The 20,377-nt window shown below is 38.5% G+C and overlaps 1 protein-coding gene across 3 annotated transcripts in view; it reads right to left on the bottom strand.

The window, feature by feature from the left end:
* LOC150083905 (epidermal growth factor-like protein 8) overlaps positions 1-11,957 on the bottom strand; it is a 113,611-nt gene extending 101,654 nt beyond the window's left edge. For all 3 annotated transcript variants that reach the window (XM_090374945.1, XM_090374946.1, XM_090374947.1), the window contains exon 1: positions 11,857-11,957. The gene's annotated coding sequence lies outside the window, so the exon portion shown is untranslated. The remainder of the gene's footprint in view (positions 1-11,856) is intronic.
* Positions 11,958-20,377: the final 8,420 nt, after the last annotated feature.

Raw genomic sequence — 20,377 nt, 5'->3', positions numbered from 1 at the left:
AAGGTCTCTGTGATTGAAGAAGCTATTCCCATCGTCACGGGGACAAATAAAAGGAATAAGAATTTCTGAGATAGCACAGAAAGGACTCCACCGTGAACCCCTACAGTGACCTTCCGGGTAAAGTGGGACTTCTTCATTGTGAGGTGGACACTTCTATTCCTCAATAAAGCGGTAAAGAAAGAACCGCTTTATTGAAGGTATTAGCCATACTTCATTGTCTTAACCATTTGTTCAGGTTTATTATATTTATTTTATTTATTTAATTTTAAATAGGTTTTCATGGCAAAGCTGTTGCTCACAAGCTCCACATCACACCAACGAACGCCAAACGTCACTTGCAGTGATGAGTAGCCTATCAGTGGAAATGGGTCCTTTGGAGCAACAAGTCGTGAAACAGTCTTCAAATTAGACGAAAGAAAGTTGTTGCGAAGAATGTCTGGGAAACATCATCTACCACAGTGTACTGGGCCTACAGTTAAGAGGCGGGAGGTCATGCGAGCAGAGATCTGCCGCCTTCCAGTTTGGGATGGGAAGCTGTGGATTCGATAGAATTTGCATAGTCCAGTATCTTTCATTTAGTAATCTGACAGAGTTTAATCTGGAGCCGGTGCTCCGATGACTTGTGGCTGTTCTAAGGAGACGCTACTCACTGTACATTATCTAATAAACTGGGCATTCAGTGTATTTACCGTATTAGGCGGAAAGATACAGGAAGTACAAAATTGAATTCATGGTGTGAATACAAGATTCGATAATTATGCACTTTTTAAATGGGTATGCTTATTATAATGGTTTATTGCACTAACTGGAACGATATATCATGTTTAGTGTCATTCGCGTCCATAATTCTGTCGCTTCTGCCCACGACAGAATTCTACTTTCCCCTCCAGCCATATTCTTTGATTGATTTTGACCCTGCCTTCCTTATTTGAGAAACGGTTGGCCATACTGTGAAGGTTAATATCCTTTTTTATATAAATTCCAGTTCATAAATGACTATTGAAAACAGTTCTGATATCCAAAGGCTATGACTGGGTGGAGTGTGTGTGCATTGCATTTTACTCAAGTACGAAGGTTGATACGTAAATGCAGACCACACACACATACACCCAATAAGGAACTTTGTTTTTCCGAAGTGAAGCAACAACATTTAATTTATTGGTGATTTCTGTTCTGGTCGATAATAAAAACGACAGAACCGGCCGGATTAGCCATCACAATAAAATCTCAACCTTTGTTTTTTTTTTTTTTTTTCCTACGGGAAATTTCTAGAGAATTTATTTCCATCAAGCGTGACATCGCATGATAATCCGTATTTATTGCTACCCTTGTTCCAAGTGCACACAGAAAAGTCAGTTCCGTATCTGAAATGGCAATCATTACGAAACTCCACGACACAGTTACATATGTTAAAAGACGCAATCTTGTTCATCTGAGGAACTCAGTATTCTTTCAGAAAGCATTGAAGTTGTTTTATATAAAAAGGCGTAAATTTCTACCAAATGATTTTTAGAGAATAATAAAAAAAAATAATAAGAAAAATATTTAAAGTGTATCTGTGGTTTAAATCTAGCCACTTGGATCACTAATTCTCTCATTACAAGTAATATTCTTTACAATTGAAGAACACGAGTTCTTCAATTGAAATTACTAATGTGCGTATTTTAAAATACATTATTCTGATCGTTTTTAGGCACATTAGCATATATGCACAATGCACTTACTGGCTTCTCTGTGTCCGTCCATCCGTCCGCATGTAACAATTCGGCTCCAGAGGACGGATTTTCATGAAATTTTATATTTGTGTCTTTCAATAAGATTTATCGAGCCATTTCAAATTTCGTTAAATTTGGACCAATAGAAATCCAGTAATTATTACTATTTGGACCGATTTTCATATTTTATATGTGTGCCTTTCAATAAGATTTAGTGAGCCACTTCAAATTTCGTTAAAAATTTCATTACAATCAAACCAATAGAAATCAGACAATTACTATTTCTTTGTCCGTCCACTCGGCTTCCAGTGAATGGATTTTCATGAAACTTTATATTTTGCTCTTTGGAACGATTTATCCACCCTTCCAAAATTTCATTAATATCGGACCGATAAAAATTCGATAATCATTTTATTCTTTTTTCGTCAGTCTTCATATCATAACTCGACTCCCGATGGATGGATTTTCATATACTTTATGTTTGGGCCCTTTAGAAAAATCTGTAGAACCCACCCGGATTTCATTGTAATAACTGGACTCCCAGTGAATGGCTTTTCAAGAAACTTTATATTTTGCTCTTTAGAACGACTTATAGACCCTCCCCAAATTTCATTAATATCGGACCAATAACAATTTAACAATTATTTTAATTTGTCAGTCCGTTCGCATGTAATAACTCGACTCTCAGTGAATGGATTTTCGTGAAATTTTATGCTTCGCTCTGTTAGAGAGAGAGAGAGAGACGTGTAAAGTAGTCCCAAATTTCATTAAATTCGGGCCAACAGAAATTCGGCAATTCTTGTTTATTTTTATCATACATATCACATAAGCTACCCATATACCGTGTATTTGCTAACTCGCTTGATATTTATTACGCTGGTACATTAACAAATTTGTTATCTTTATATAACGAACAACAGCTTTGCATGTTGAAAAAATTTATTTAAAACTAATTGTTTTAAAAAAATGGAAAAATAAAAATCTTTAACAGTAACCATGCAAGCCTATGCCAGACACTTTTTTAAGTGGGCTCTTTCTGGCCGATATACAATGAATGACGCTGTAAGATCCCTAGCCATTTCCTTTTGCAAAATTCTTAAATAATAAAAAATAAGATGTCAAAAACATACCACTGATACTGAGCATGAACCCCTATTTCGAGATTCATTTATGTGTGGGATCTTCACGATCCCGCACATGGTAAATAAAGAGATAATAATAATAATACTTCCAGACAAACGCACCACCAATCTACCAAGCCAAAAGAAAGACAGACAAACGGCACACAACACTCACCCTCAGTCTTCGTGGACAGCACAGCTGGTAGAATCCCCGTCCTCCCAACACCGGGTGGAAAAGACCTCAGTCCGAGTTCCGTCCATGACGTGAGGAATTTTTATGAGTCTTTTTCACAACGTGGCTGAGTTAGTCGGTCTCAAGCGAGGGTAGCATGTTTTTTTTTTTATCCCGGAAACTCGGGTTTTTCTTCCAGCAAACAGAAAATCGACAGAAGAACACATTCAATTTAAAAACAGTACATATACGTCTATATACGGATCAATATGGCCTTAGTCGCTGATACTCCTAAAACCCTACTATTACTGCTAAACCTCCACAAGGAGACCATAGATGGGCGCTACAACTTCCATCTAGACTACATAGATCAGATGGCTTCCAACCCTCTTCCCCGAGACCGAAGGATCCCCGAGTAACAGATGACACGTCGTCGAACTGGCCCCAGAAACAATCCAGCATATGACAGTAGGATGCAGGGTGACATAGTCGTGTATGTAAGTGTACTCCCACACGGAGTACACTCACAGACATGACCAGGTGGCCAGGATAATACATCAGAAGCTATTGCAAAAATACCAGCTGATCAAAGAAAGTTTACCACATTACAAGTACGAGACTCGGACATACTAGAGACCTATACTCACCGACTATACTGGCCCGTGCCATAATAACGAACAAGACGATCCCGCACAACAGACCATTCATAACCCTCACTGACAAGGAGGAAATGGCTACCTATCGACACAGCGGTGCCTAACACCAGCAACCTCCAAAAACATATGAGGAAGAAATCAGGAAGTATTCAGACTTAAGAAGTCAAAGATATTGGACATATGGAACAAGTAATGACCATTCCGATCACCGTGTCAACCACCGGCATGGTGCCAAAGAGCTCAAAGAGCTTCCATAAGCATCTAGCCTAGCAGCAATATGCCTTCCAAAGAACATGGAACTCCAGAAAGCGGCAATCCTGAACACCTGTAAGACAGTAAGAGAGTGTTTCTTGTCCAACTTCAATAAAAACAATAATAACAGTAATCGACGCAATCAACCGCCACATGCACTTGGTACCAGTACCCGTCAAGGAGCGGAAAACCCCATAAAGGAAAAAAAAAAAATAAATAATAATAATAATAATAATAATAATAATAATAACAGGAAGACAGTGGAGCAAGTGGCGCTGTCTCCCATATGGCTACCACAAGAGAAGGGCAAGACCATCCAGCCCCACAAACTGGAAGTGCTTCCTGCGCAACTGCGCTAGTGACCACCCAGAAAGGGAGAAAAGGCCACCGCATGAAGTGGAGCATCGAAACGAATACGTACATCATGCAAGCATACTACGAAATAACGAAGCTAGAGACCAATATGACAACTTACAGGGCGAGACTACATACCAAGTGGCTGGAACGATTCCCGGATATTCAGGTCACCTAACAGCGAATAGCGGACCAGAGAAGAACCATCGTCAAGAAGAACCTGATAGCTCCTGAAATCTTGGAAATAGTCAAACAGGATGTGAGCGATCAACTACAAAGGATAAAGAAGAAGGAACCAGAGGAGGAATAACATACCACCACCGAACCAGAGGAGGAAGAGCAAGAAGAAATACAACCCACAGCAGCTGAAGTGGAAACAGACGAGGTCATGATATCCAGAATAGAGGACGAGTGGAAGAAAGCCCTAACAGAATTCGAAGGAATGGATCCCACAAAGACTGACGTGATACCAAATAGAGTCACAGACCACCACAATCGGCACATAATACCGCATTACCTTGACAGCAATGGTGCAACACTGGAGGCCATCCACACAGCCGTGTATTGTGCTGCGGTAGCAGACACGAGGATTAATGGAAGAGAAACGAGAGACCAACAGCAGAAGAACCGAAAACAGAAGGAACCGCCAGCTTCGGAAAAGATGCTTCAGCAGAAGATAGAAGAATTAAGAGTCAAGATATGCCAATTCACCCAGTACCAACGGGTCAACAGGAGTAAAAAATTAAATGGAAAAGTGAAGAGCATCCTCAAGAGAGACAGTGTCCACGTCAAACATGAGACAAAAAATCAAAGAATAGGAGAGTACTTGGACACATTGAAGCAGAACCTCCTTGCACTCAGCAAGAGACTACGCCGATACAAAGAGAGCTCCGAAAGGAAAATAAACAACCGAATCTTCGATGAGGACCAAAGAGGCTTCTACAGGAGTCTCGGAAAAGACGGGAAAGAAGGGAACGGACCACCCGAGCAGAAGACGATTGAGGAGTTCTGGGGAAATGTATGTAGCAGGGAAGTAAGACAACAGCCGAGCTCCCTGGACAGAACTAGAACGCAAGAAAGCCAAGGACGTACAAGAAATGAGAAGGTGGGAGATTCGGGAAGAAGAAGTAAAACAGATGATCAAGAACTCTCACAACTGGCGAACTCCAGAAATAGATAACGTCCACAACTACTGGTACAAGAAGCTCACTTGCACACACAAACACCTGGCAGAGCAGTTCGAAATGGAGTACCACCATTAAGTTCGAAAACATCACAACCAGGCCAGGCCAGTCCCCATCAGGAGGGGAATCTTTCAGGGAGATGCCCTGAGCCCATTGTGATTCTCTCTAAGACTTAACCCGCTATCCATCATGCTCAACAGTAGCAAGTACGAATATAACCTCAAAGATGGAAGGAAGAACCAATACACCCTCACCCACCTGATGTGCATGGATGATATCAAGTTCTACGCGGGAACCGAGAAGCACCTCCAGCAACTACTCCAGATCACCGAAGAATTCGGCAATGATATTAGATGGAATTTGGTCTAGACAAATGCGAAACCCACGGATTGCACCAGGAAAAATTAGTCAACCGCAACTAACAGCTACAGACTGGTAAAGAGATGGAAGCCATGGCAGAGGAAGAGGCCTAAATATAATTGTTGATGATGCAGGCTCGGCACTTACAGCACAAGGCAATTAGGCCTACCTGACCGAAAAATACCATCAGAGACTAAGAAGCCTGCTGAAAGCAAAGCTGAACGGAGAGAACACAGTTAAAGCCAAAAACACCTATGCAGTCCCAGTGCTAACATACTCCTTCGGGGTCATAGATTGGACTAACACCGACCTGGAGGATATCATGAGAACGACAAGGACAATGATGACCAAGAGCCGCCAACACAACCCGAAATATGCCGTGGAGAGACTGACAATTGCCCGGAAAGAAGATGCCTGATATACCTCACTGAGCAACAGAAGACAGCGATAGTTAACCTGAAGGATTACTTCCAGAAATACAACGCAGCACTCCACTAGGCCATAAGGAAAATAGACAAGCATTATACCCCAATCAACCTAAGCGAGGAATCTCCCCACAACCAGGAGCCACAAACGAAGCTAGAAAGATGGGCACAGAAGACACTCCATGACAGACACTACAATGATCTCCATCAAGATCACATATACCCCTAGCATTGTCGCTGTTGTGGGTATTATTCCATCAGGCAATCATGTAACCAATCACTGCCTGCAATAAAGATATATATATATAAAATTGCTTCCAGTGTATGGCTCACGAGCGGGACGCTCTTCCCCGAGACTGAGGGATTCATGCTCGCCATCCAAGACCAGGCAATCAACACCAGGAACTATAGAAAATACATTGCCAATGAGCCCGGAGTGTTCGATGACACATGTCGACAATGCCACCTGGCCTCAGAAACGATCCAACACATCACCGCGGGATGCAAGGTGATGTGTTGGATCGTTGGATCAGACTGAGTACACTCATAGACACGATCAGGTAGCCAGGCTAATACATCAGAAGCTAGCAAGGAAATACCAGTTGGTCGAAGAAGGTGTACCGTACTACAAGTACGAACCCCAGGCAGTACTAGAGATCCCAACCCACAAGCTGTACCGGGACCGCGCCATAATAACGGATAGGACAGTCCCGCATAACAGACCGGACATAACCCTTGTGGACAAGAAGGAAAAGGCTACCTATCTGATTGACATAGCGGTACCCAACATTGGCAACCTGCAGAAAACCCATGGGGAAAAAATCAGGAAATACACGAACCTAAGACAGGAAACAAAAAGATGTGGCATATGCAACAAATAACGACCATCCCGATCATCGTGTCAACCACAGATATGGTGCCCAAGACCCTACATAACAGCCTAGCAGCAATAGGTCTCCCAGCGAACACCTACAAGGAACTCCAGAAGGTCGCAATTCTGAACACCCGTAGGATAGTCAGAGTTCCTCGATCAACAGTAACACCAGACATAACAACAACCACCCTGTGTACTTGATAGCAATACCCGTCACGAGGTGGAACACCCAATCAGGGAGAAATAATATAAGAGCAATAATAATAATAATAATATTATTATTATTATTATTATTAAGGTTTCCGTATTAAGGAATATGAAATAGTCTGATTATTGCAAGATAAGTATTTCCATGAATAATGCAAATTTGCGAAAAGAGAATGAAAGATGTATTAATTTGGTTTCGAGATTATGGTCAGCTTCCGAGAAATAAATATTTATTTATAAATTGTCAGTTATAAATTTCGTTATAAATACAATTATAAATTATCAGTGAAAACATTATATTGTAACTAAAAAACTTAATAATATTAAAAAAAGGAAAATACGAACTTTTTTATTACACCTCGTATACGCTTAACAATAAAAAAATTTGTTTCACTGGGTAGACTAATAAACACTAGGAACAGGACTATTAAATATACAAATAAGTATCTTTCCTGTTTGCCATATTTAAATAAAAAACAAACGGGGAAATTTGGTACAGTGGTAAATTTAAGATACCAGGAAAAGACCACTTAATCTGCTAATCTTTTATGTTATATTGTATTTGTAAAATGCAGCAGTTCTAAATGAATGACAGAATAAAGAAACCGTATCAAATATGCTTGATTTGATGTATTTGAAGAATATAACTGCCAAGCGAAAACAATACAATTTTTGGATATCATTTTAGATCGAAAAAGACAAACCAGTCAGGGTAGAGAGAGAGAGAGAGAGAGAGAGAAGTTCAGAGAAGATAAATTTGTTATTGTTTAATGATAACCGGCTAAGTTAAGATCAAAGGATGCAATTGATGACCGCATCATTACACCATGACCCCGACCTCGCACGCTATATCCTCTTCGTTCTCACGATTCCTTCAGGATAAGGTGCGATTATCAATATTTTATGACACATCACTCCAGCATGCCAAACTAAACAGTGTCTTGGTTAGTTTAAATAGTTTACATTGATAGAATGATTATGGTCATCGATTTTAAGTTGCCACCAGGATTGGGTCCAAATTTATGACCAAAAGTTGACTTATTAATGTAAGTTTTATCACAGTTATTACGAACCTCAGTACTTAATGCAGCCATCTGTGTTCAAAGTGATTCATTAGGCTTCTCTTTCTCCATATAAGGGGCAGTGAGGCAGAAGTCAATACTTGAGATCACGTGATTTCCGGAAATATTTCAAAACAAAATATTTTTGCAGACACTGAAATTAATATTATATCTCTGTTGTACTAGTTCGCCAAATATTTAATCTCATCTTACAGCTTTGCACAAGATAACAAAAAAGACAGCATCATCGTAATTTATATATTAAAATCGGTGAGTGCCTAGCCATTCAATTCATCCATATTCTATATTTGCTTTTCCTAATCTGTTTTCAATTCGATAACGAAAATCAGACACATGCCTAATTATCCAATGATAACTAATAAGAATAAAAGCTAAAAATAGTTCAGGATGAAAAATACTTAAGTGTCCACACGCAAAAACAGGAGGGGATTCATCATGCACTTTGCACCGGGGCCAGTGTTGCGCTTGCTCAACGTGGCAGACAGTGACTAAGCTCAGAGCCGTATTTGCTGATGCGAAAAATTCTGCTTCCTTGCATCGGCCCCACTAATGCTAATTAATACAAGAGAACTCGGGCCAAGAGTTGTTAAGGGCCCATCTCAAAATTCGGCTGTGTTTATGAATAAAACCATTGCGAATTACAGTGGTGCCTAAAATCTGTCAAAAGTTGCATTCCAGAAAACAGTAAAACTGCGCAGTAATACACCAAAAATAGTAAAACTGTGCAGGCTCAGCGAGGTGGTTTCCATTATCTTATAAGTTTATCCTTAGCTCTTCCCACCTGCAAAATAATTATCTTTATTTCCAACAGAATTTACAATTTCCTTAGGACGAGTGCAAATTCTTATATATGTATTGTCTCACTGATTGAGTTTTATTTATAACCATAGTTTCATTACAATAATGAACATTAGTACTTCAATGGCAGACATTATTCTTCAGAATTGCAACTCAATTTTATATTATTTTTTGCGAAAAGATAATTTATATTTTAAGAGGGTTAAAGATCCATCAATCAAACTTAAAGTTACTTTATGATGAAGTTTACTTCAATTCTTATCGGAAACATAACGTTGTTGCACAAAAATTTATTTTGCGGTTGAAGTCAGCCAATGTTTACTTCAATTGAGAAATATTATTTTAGAAATAAATTTTAATAAGATAATTTTATAAGATTTTTATAATTTTTAGCAATTTTTGGAAGGCTCCATAAAGTCTCTTTCTATGAAATCTCTCCCTTTAGTTTGTTAGCCAAACGATTAAAAGTATTGGTAGTAGCTTACAGAATATTAATACGCGAGTAAAAATAGTTCAGGATAATGGTTGTTTTATAATTTGCGAAAAAGCTTTTTATTACTATTATTATTATAATAGTAATAAAAATACCATAATACAGTACTATTTGGTATTTAGTATGTATTATGGTATTCTAAAGACCATCCTGTGTTAATAAGAATCTAAAAAGCAAAAGACCTTTAGGAGTGTAGAAATTACATGCAGTTAATTTTTAGCTAGTTTTACAGTTAATTTTTCTTTTATCATCAAATATATCAAATATTTCTTTACATTCATACAAACTCTGAAATGCAATTTAAATCATTTATATTAATTTAAAAGGATTGTTTAATTTAAATAGCGTACGTGTGCGTGTGTGTGTTCGGTTGGATTCCGATGGATTCCCAAAAAGGTTAGTGGTTCCTGTATACGAGCTATGTCAATGATCCTAATTTTCAATAGCCTTTGGGAGATGTGGGGATTAATCTTCCAGCTTCATTACCTGTCCATAATGACACGTATATCTGTATTCTACTCACGGCAGCCTGTCCGAATTTGATTAATTAAAACAGTTACAGGAAATGAATAGCAACAAGGCTTCACTGAAGTGGTTTCCATTTTCTTACAAGTTTGCCCTTCGCTCTTCCCACTTACATATTTCTTGTCAACACTGTAGGCTCTCAAGGTAGACCTCTTCTTTCTAAAAGAGATTTTTAAGCTTTATGTATACACCTAGGGAGATAAAGGAGCTCGTTCCACAGAAGGTATATTGTTCCTTGCTTCTTTTATTTTTTAATAGAGTAAGATCGACAATGACAGGCATCATAATTTTGTACAATCCCAAAACTTCAAACCTACAAAATGTCCCACGAGGTTCGTAAAGCATATATTTTTTTAAATTTTTATATTGGAAGATGAGGATGCAGGTCGGATCGGGAATGATATTAGCCCATCTAGCCCCCTCCTCCTTCAGATGTAAAGATTGGTAGAGTAGTTAATGATCACTGGCAAGCAGAGCTTCTTCAGGGTGACCTAGATAGACTTCAGGGATGGTCAGAAAACTGGCAGCTATGATTTAATCTAGGAAAATGCAAGGTTTTACAACTGTGGTCCAGCAACCCCAGAATATCTTATACACTTGGTGGAGCTGAACTAAAGCCGGTAGTAGAGGGAATGGACTTGGGTTTTATGATACGGTCAGACATGAAGTTCTCCGGACATTGTAGACAGGTTGCAAGGAAGGTCCATGGTGCCCTATCGATTATTTATCGAACAATTGCTAGTAGAGATAATGAAGTCATAATCCAAGTACATAAGGGTATTGGTAGACCACACTTGGAATACTGTATGGAGACTGCACCTAAAGAAAGACATTAAGCACTTGAAACGGTCCAAAGATGGGTAACTCGCCTGGTGCGATCGGCAAAAGGGCGTCCATATGAGGAAAGACTTCGAATATGTGGGATGCAGAGTTTGGTAAATAGACACCTTAGAGGAGACTTGATTGAGGTGTTTAAGGCTCAAAGATGCATAAGTCAATGAATGAGGACGAAATTTTCACGGTTAGAAATGATTCTAGAACTAGGGGCCATAATTTCAAGTTACGGTGGGGGAGATGTTTATACTGGACTGCACGAAGTTTTATTTTAGCCAGCGAGTTATAAATTGCTGGAATAAATTACCTACATGGGTGGTAGAGGCTCATAGTTTGGGGAAATTCAAAGGTCAGCTTGATTACCTACCGGAGGAGGGAAACGCATAGGTTGTCTATTTCCTTTTCTCTTATTATTATTTAAATTTTCTTCGTATTATTATTATTATTTATTTATTTATTTTTATTTTATTTTATTTTTTTTTTGGCTGGTGCAGCATAAGCCATAGGCTTCCATGCGCCATGTGGCCATTGCTAATACTAATACTAAAAGGAGGGTAATCGCCATCCCCTGTATACAGTTTGCCCAAATTAAATCATAGCAATTGAAGCAATGAACTAATTTTTGCGATCACGAAAAAATAAAATAAAATAGAAATTTGCGGAGGAAGAAGATTTTTCATCAGAATCCTTAAAGCGATTCTGATGAAAAACAAATTAATTTTTTTCTGTTGCTACGTGGCTTTGCATATCTAAACCGAAGCCAATATTAAAACGTTTGGTTTAAAATAAAATGCGAATACTTACGGTAAGCGATGGGCCTACATCTTATCGATGTACATCATCCTCGTGGTGTCATTACGCTGATCGGAGTAGCGCGTGCACATCGTTCCCTACAGCGACCAAAAGGCACAATGACTGACAATTCTGCTTTGAAACACCGCTTGCAGTTGATGTTACATACAGCGACACCTATATGAGACTTGCAGTGCGCATCTGTCACTGGTATTTTGCTAGTCAAGGAAACAGGACTCAGTATAACAGAAAAGAGGTTCATTTTCTTTCTCTCTTCACTACCAAGTCGGAAGTAGCAGTTCTAAGACTTTCATATTTCTAACTACTTATTTCCGACTCTAGGTTTACCAGAGAAACCTATGCTTGTTTACATGTCACTCTTACAGGAAGTGGGGACTTCAAATCGCATTAATACCAGTCAGATATGAATGGCAAAACAAAAGAGCACACAAGCGAGTCTTTATGGTTTCGTCATTAGTAGCTTGGTTGAAAAACATTAAAAAATCAAAGATCAGCTACAGTTTCAAAAGTGCTTCTTGATTTCTCACTGTCTAACTAGGTGAAGTGCTTCGTTTATATTATAACAAGTAAATGTGAGTAAAAAAGTAATCTTTCTCGAAAAAAAAAACTTAAAAGAATGCAAAATAAATGTTTCTTTATAATATATTTTTTTTTTATTTTAAAACTATTTTTATCAAACAAATGGAGGATCAGAGACTTCTTTGGAATTTTATTTCACCTAAAGCGTCTGCGTTAAAGCAAACGATGTTTAGACAGCGCGATGAATTTATTTTCCGTTAGCTTCGAATTTAACCGAATTAATGGAACAAATAAAATAAAACTTAATCGAATTAATGGAACAAAATCAGATTATAATTATCAAGCAACCAGTATTACACAATTAGTTATAAAGTACGCATTAAAAGAAAAAATGTGGCTTATCTCCCTAATAGCTCACAAAATATAGTGAAAAATAATTCCCATTTAAAATACATTTTACAATATCGATTTTTAAGTTTAAATTTCGATTAGTATTTTTCCTGGAATTATGACTATAGTTCTGTTATGAATATATCTCATTTTCTACGATTTACTAACCTTCAATATGAATATCACAATAACTTCTTTCTAGAATTGACTAATAACGTGATATTATTACCTCACAAAGATAATGATAATAGCAAAAATTAATATTCACTTACATATGTCTATAATGTTCCCTAAAATCAAGGATTGGAGTTAGTGTACTTCTCTTTCGCTTATTGACACCCATGATTAGAATGATAAAAAAAAAAATGTCTACTCTACTATTACCAGACGAAGGCATTATTAAAGAAAAAATCTGAAACTAGTTCCCTCTGGCGGTCAGCGTAGAAATATCCATTTACCTTTACCAGTTCGCATAATAACTTTAAAATCAGTACCGAAATGGAAAAATTCTACAGGCATATAGCGAAAAATTCAATTAAAATATTAAATAACATTATCGATAATTAAATAATTTCTAAAATATTAAATAATTTTTGATAACAAAATTACATCTTATTGCATTCACAGAAGTCAAACTCGCTAGTCTTTAATTGTCCTTGCCTTCGCGGGTAGCTAGTGAATAGAATCGCTGTCCTTCCCCCACCCCCAACAGGGCGGAAAAGACATGAGCTCGAATGCTGTCTATGCTATCTATGACGGCTGGAATTTGTATCGGTTCTTTTGGACAACGTAGCTGAGTTAGCCACAGGCGAGGATAGCAAGGTTCCCCATCCCGGAAAATAGGATTTTTCTTTCAGTAAGCCGTCAAATCGACCACAAAATACACAATTTACAAACACAACATGCTGACGCTTCATAGCCTTAGTTGCTTTGGCGCGCACACGCAGAATTGTCCATCACATCACTACAGATTTAGGAGCTGTTGGCAATTCTCCAGTTCAAGTGAATAATTCCAGAACCTAATGAACATTTCATTAACATTACTTTACTTTTATTTTTATGAAACCCAGAAGCACCAAAGGTATTAAAACCTATAGTACTTTGTACCCTGCGTGGGTTTAAGGTTGCGAAGATAAAAGGAGATACTTGTTGACATTAGATCTGAATTTGTGAAGATTATAATTTTCAGGAAATACTTGTAGAGAGAGGTTCTTCCAGAAATTGAAAGTTGAAGAAATAAAGGAGGAATAAGAAAAGTTGATTCTGTGAGTTTTAAGTTGGGCAATAAAAGTATTCCGACAAATACTGTTTGCGGCACGTGTTCGGACTGGTTTGGAAGAGAAGAGATGAATTATAGGACAGTGCCCATGGAAGTATCTATAGGAAAAGCATGCAGTAGTTACAGAATATCTATTAGACAGAAAGCGGAGAGACTTTGTTAGAGATAGGTCATTAATTAGCTTAATTGCCTCTTTTGAAAAGAGTCCAGAAGCCTGAGAGAGGTTATGGAGAAACCCAGATATGGGAACAATATTCCATGGTAGGGCGGATTTGAGTTTTGTATAGAGTGAGTAGCTGTTTGGAAGAAAAGTAATGCCGAGAAGAAAAGATAAAATCCAATTTTTTAGATGCAGAAGAAGCAATATTTGTAATATGCTTATGCCAAGAGGGATTAGAAGTCAGAGTAATCCCTAATAGAGATATGTAATCTTGTCAAGAAATCTGAGTGTCATCGAAGATAATCATAGGAGCAGAAGAATCCTTTTTGCGAGATATACGACAGAACTGAGTTTTAGAAGAACTGAAATCAACTAAGTTATCTTTGCTCCACTGGAGGATTACCTGGAGATCTGCATTTAAGGAACTGGTAGTGGATATTCGAGAAGTCGAAGCTGTTTGTGCAGGGCAAGGTTTCTCAAACTGGAAGGCGGAATGCAATGTGCTATCATCAACAGAACTATGGATCGGATTTCCGGTCAATTAAAGACGGTCATTAATAAACTAGAGGAAAATAGTGGGAGAAAGAACTGAACCTTGGGGAACACCAGCATTAGAAGACACCGAGCCGTCTATCTCACCCGCAGTGAGCGAGAGAAAACTGGATACTCAATTTCAAAAACAGTTGGAAAACTGTAAGATGAAAGATAATTGAGAAGATCTTTATGATAAACACAATCAAAAGATTGAATTTGTTCAGTATATCAGAAGTGGATCGACACTGATGGAAACCATATCATTGATCAGATGGAAGGTTTCTATATAGTTTAAGAGTTGGCGGTTAATTGATTTCTCCATTACGTTAGAAAGAGTTGCAGTAAGGGCAGTGGGACAATTATTGGTTAGGAGGAATTTGTCACCCTTTTTAGAAACTGGCTGGACATGAGCAAATTTCCAAGGAGAAGGGAATACACCTTTGGAATAAGAAAGTGTAAAAAAGCGACACAGAACAGGAGTATGGTTTTGAGAACTAGTGGAGAAATACCATCAGAATCTGGAACTTTCTTGCCATCAAGATTGTTCAAAATTTTTCTGACATTCTTTTGACGGAAGTGGACAGGAGGTATTGAGCACATTTATTGGAATAAGGGATTTCATCCCTACAAGAATAATTTCACTGACATGATCTGAGCAAATATTGATATCAGAAGATTTAAAACAGTGATCTAAACGAAAATAAATATAAAAATTACCCAGATCATCCAAGTTTGCATTATTGTAATATCAAATGACACCAGGCTGAGAAAACCTCGAAGGCTCCATTGGAAAAGAGACCATCGCAGAGTTGTGATTTAAGGTGCCTAGAGGGCCACTCCCCTGACTGTGCACTCATAAGGGTTGTTTAAGAGAAAAAGATCAAGAGTGTTGGCTGTGTTGTTAGGACAGTTCGGTATTCCGGTTGGTAAAGGAACAATCTGTGCGAGCTCATTAGTAATTGCAGAAGTCTCGGCATCTCGAACAGCTGGGTCCGTAGGACTAGAAAATTGAAGCCAGCTGGATTGTGAGCATTAAAATCGCCAAGGAAGATTACTTCACTGTTAGGGAAGTTGGACTGGAGAAAGTCAAGCTTCAAGGAGAAGCCATCAAAAAATTCCAAGTGATTAGTGGGATTAGGAGATCGATAGAGGTAACTGATGAATTTGGTAAAATGAGATAGAGAGATTTTAAGCCAGAGAAGATCGAAAAGAGGAGATTCCAAATTATTAAGTCTCTGACAGAAAATATCAGAGCGAACGTATGAACAAGTATCTCCTTTGAAGCAAGAGGAATCGTACAGAGAAAGATTAGGACAACTGAGTTGAACAGTTGGATCAACAGATAATTGGAATTCTGTCAGAAAAAGTAAGCTAGGCTTGGCAGACTCTAAGTGGAAACGTCTGCGCTGTAGCACAGTGGTATCGTCACCGTCCTCCCCACACTGGGTTGAAAAGGCTTGGGTTCGAATCCCGTCGATGACGCGAGGAACTTTAATGGGCTTTTTTCACTCCGTGGCTGAGCTAGTCGGTCTCAGGCATAGATAGCAAGGTTTTTCCACCAGAAACTGGGGTGTCTCGTCCAACAAAACAGACAAATCTACTGTAGAACACATGAAATTAACAGACATAAGACACAGCACGGCAGATGAATTTAATTATTCGGGTGGCCAAAAAACAATAGTTGTAAGTGGAAATGAGTTTGCGCGGGGTAGCACAGTGGTATTTTGATTGATTTGGTAGTTGTTGGCGCATCGGCTTCTGTGGCCATATTGCACTTCCCAAGGTTTTTGCAGTACTTTGATCCAAGCCCGAGGCGGGAATCGAACCCGCGACCTTTGGGTTGCCGGGCAGGTACTTTACCCACTCGGCTAGCCCGGTCGGCTGCACAGTGGTATGAAGATCCTCTCCGTCCTCTCCACACCGGGAGGAAAAGGTTCTGGTTCCAATCTCGTCGATGACGTGAGGAACCTATATGGGCTTTTCTCACTACGTGGCTGAGTTAGTCGGTCTCAGGCGTAGGACAACTGAGATGAACAGTTGGATCAACAGATAATTGGGATTCTGTCATAGATAGCAAGGGTTTTTTTCTCCAGAAACTGGGGTTATTTCGTCCAGCAAAACAGGTAAATCGACCAGAGAACACAAACAATTTACAGACAAAATAAATATATGGGTAGATGCAAAGGAACTTTTATGGGTTTTTTTTTTTCACTCCGTGGCTGAGTTAGTCGGCCTCAGGCGTAGATAGCAAGGTTTTTCTCCCCATAAACTGTGGCTTTTTTGTCCAGCAAAACAGGCAAATTGACAAGAGTACACACGTAATTAACAGACACAAATACGGGTTTATGTAATCAATTAGGGATAACCCTTATATAATAATTTGATTTTTCGTAAGTGGAAATGAAATTTGAAAAATAGTTACATTAAAGCTATTACAACTCAGAAAAGATTAACATGGATAAATTTCAGTCATACTTCTGGTAATGAGCATTCATAGGGTGTTTTGTATCAGGATTCTTGAAACTACGTTCTCAGTTGTTCTGAAGAAACAATAGATTGGATTTGGTCGAGGTATGGATTTGGTCGGTATGGATTTAGTCGAAAATGTTTTTATAACAAGATTTATTAAATTGAGAATGAATGTAGTACTTATAATATTGTTCAATAACTGTTTAATGTAGGGCACCTTTCCATTCTTTTGCCATGCTTAAACTAATCTGTAGACCTAAAATATCAATAACAGAACCTGTAGACCTATAGCGTTGCTATCTAATCTAGGAAAACAGTTAGAAAAACTTATGACTTTACGTTTACTGTAGTTTTTACAAACACATAATTTACTTTCTCCTAGTCAATTTTGATTTTGAGCCGATAAGTAGTCTTGTGAGGATGCATTGGTGGAATTTCTTTCTCATATTGAGAACTCAGCATCTAAATATAGTTTATTGACTTCGAGGGAGCTTTCCATTCCCTCTGGTGGGGAAGCGCCCTCAAAAGTCTTCGCTTAGCACATTGCCCCCCACAACTGTACTGTCTTTTCAGGAGTGATTTTTCTGGTAGATCAGTTGTCGTAAAATCTAAACACAAGCAGATCCTTCGAGAAATTTCCAGAGGATGCCCTCCGGGGTCGATTTGAAACCCTTATAATATGGAATATGGTACTGCAGAACTGAATCTCAAAAGTTTTTGATCATACCAAAATAACTGCTTATGCGGATGACCTTAATTTGTTGATTAGTGGAAATTTTCGTCTGGCATTGGTAAATAGTGCTAATTTAGCTCTTCTAATCTTTTTGCTTGTGTTGAGGCAAATTGGACATTAGGAGGCCACCGAAAATTAAAATCAACAATAAGCAGCTCCTACGTAAGGCCCTAACATAACTTAATCTAACTATACAGAACGAGTTCCTGCTGTTAAATCTGCTCCACCCTCAAGCAGTGGGGACGAGTACTTAGGGTCAATTTTCCAGGCGATCATTGACCCTGGGTAGCCAAGAGGCCAGTACAACAAAACATGGTAACATAGCATTATTACTCAAACATGACATTAATAACATGTCTGGCCTATTTTTACATAGTTTGTAAATTCACACTGACAAACTGAAGATTTGAACTAGCATTCTAGGTGCCGCCGTTACCTATATACATACATACATACATACATGGAAGTGGACATGTGTTATTGTTAGGGCGGCTCCTTGAACGTCAGTTCAAATCCACCTCGCATTACTGCAGGTTTTAATAGACTCTGTAAACTCGGCCAGACTTGGAGTAGTGTCATGTTTGTGAATTTTATGTATGTTGTGTTGTTGTGATGTGCTGGCCTCTTGGCTAACTAAAAGCAGCGATCACCAGGAGGGTTGCTTCCAGTTACTCCTAGCATTGTCGCTGTTACGGGTATTATTGCATCCGGCAATCATGTAACCATTCACTGCCTGCAATAAAGATATTAATTAATTAATACTCGTCCACACCACGGGAAGGTGGGTCAGTTCCAGTAGATGGAAATAGAAATGGACATCATTGAGATTTGCATTTAGACCATGTACATATTTATGAAGTAATCGAGGAAGTGTTTGGGAGTTGTAAATCTTTTCGCAGATAAGTTTGTTCTCTTACTTTAACTATCCATGATATACGGTATTCAGTAGTAAAGAAAAGATGGTAGAGAGCAATTTACAAAGAAATGAAAATTTGGATATGGCGTACACACAGAAAAAATATACTCATAATGCCCCCTTCCCTACTTACACTCTACTCGGACTCCCTCCAGTCATCTGAGAGACTAAAGGCAGAGTGATTATACACTAGCTGATTCGTATGCCTCCTAGAGAGTTATCAATAAGTTCAGTCTTGTGGATTATCTAGCGGCCGGCTTTTTCAAACACCTTTTTATAGCTTTACCCTCGAAATCTAAAGAAGATTAGATCTCATCATGACGGGCCTTATATTCCTTACTAATGGTAGGATGTACGTACTATTAAGTGCTGGATATGCTACAGATGGTTTGAATGTCGATGAATTGACATCCAAATATGACATCCAAAAATGACATCCAAAGCCTGTATTGATGTAGATATTTCAAACATGAAGGTGTTAACGTAGGTATTTCTAAATTTTTTGATGATACAAAGGTGGGCACGCTGATTAATGACAGTAATCATGTTATAGTACTTCAAGAGGAGGGATCCAGATAAACTAAGAAGATGGGCTGCAAAATAGTAATTGAGCATTTAACAGTGATAAATGCAAAGTACTACATGTCAGTAGCAGTAATCCCAGAATAAAATATACCATTTGAGTACATCACACTCAAACAGTGCAGAACGAAAAAGACCTAGGGAGTAATTATACAATCCGATAGTAAGTGTTCTGAGCTAGGTCAGCTCATGGAGTTCTGTGAATGATTAGAGAAGGTTTGGACAAAATCATTAGCAGAAATAGGCAGTGAAAGGGGCAATTTATAATTATTATTATTTTGCTTCCTTACATCATGTTGCCAATATTAAGAGAGATACTGAGTCACATTATGAAAGAAAGAAAGATCATACGAATTACTCCTGTCAATGACGAAGTTTCACTCGGTGTGGAAGGACGGTGATTACAACCATAGTGCTACCCCAGGGGTCAGCTCGACCTCTTCCTCCAAGTTCATATCGCTGCCAAATTCAATTGCCCCTTATCTCGCCGAATTGCACACACATACACACACATTCCGAAGGAGTGGTCGATTCCTTAGATAATGGGAGTGTATCTATTATATAAAATTCATAAAAGCGAGTAGAAAAACACAAGGTATAAGGTTCAGAACTTTTCGAATGTTCTCTAAAACCTCTCTTATCACTGTTTTGATGTGTTCCAATCTTTCTCTTAATTATTATTTTTTTCGTTCACAAGATTCGATTACTCTCCAAACTTAAATAACACGAAATTTTTGGTTCTGTTCTGTCTCCATGTTCCCCTCACAAGTCCCTGGAGATGGCAAGTGCTGCTAGGACAGAGAACACTTTATTCAATGATGGGTAGATCGTGAACATGGCCTGCTCAGATGTCACCATTAATTACACGAGTCTCCCTCCGTCGAAGAACGCTTAAGAAAGATAAGCTTCTTCAGTAACGCAAATAGACTG

Source organism: Mastigoproctus giganteus, chromosome 6 (genome assembly GCF_048544385.1).
Source record: "Mastigoproctus giganteus isolate SK-2022 chromosome 6, ASM4854438v1, whole genome shotgun sequence".
NCBI classification, from domain to species: domain Eukaryota; kingdom Metazoa; phylum Arthropoda; class Arachnida; order Uropygi; family Thelyphonidae; genus Mastigoproctus; species Mastigoproctus giganteus.
Note: the sequence above shows the minus strand (reverse complement) of the source record. Positions and strands in the feature narration are given on the sequence as shown.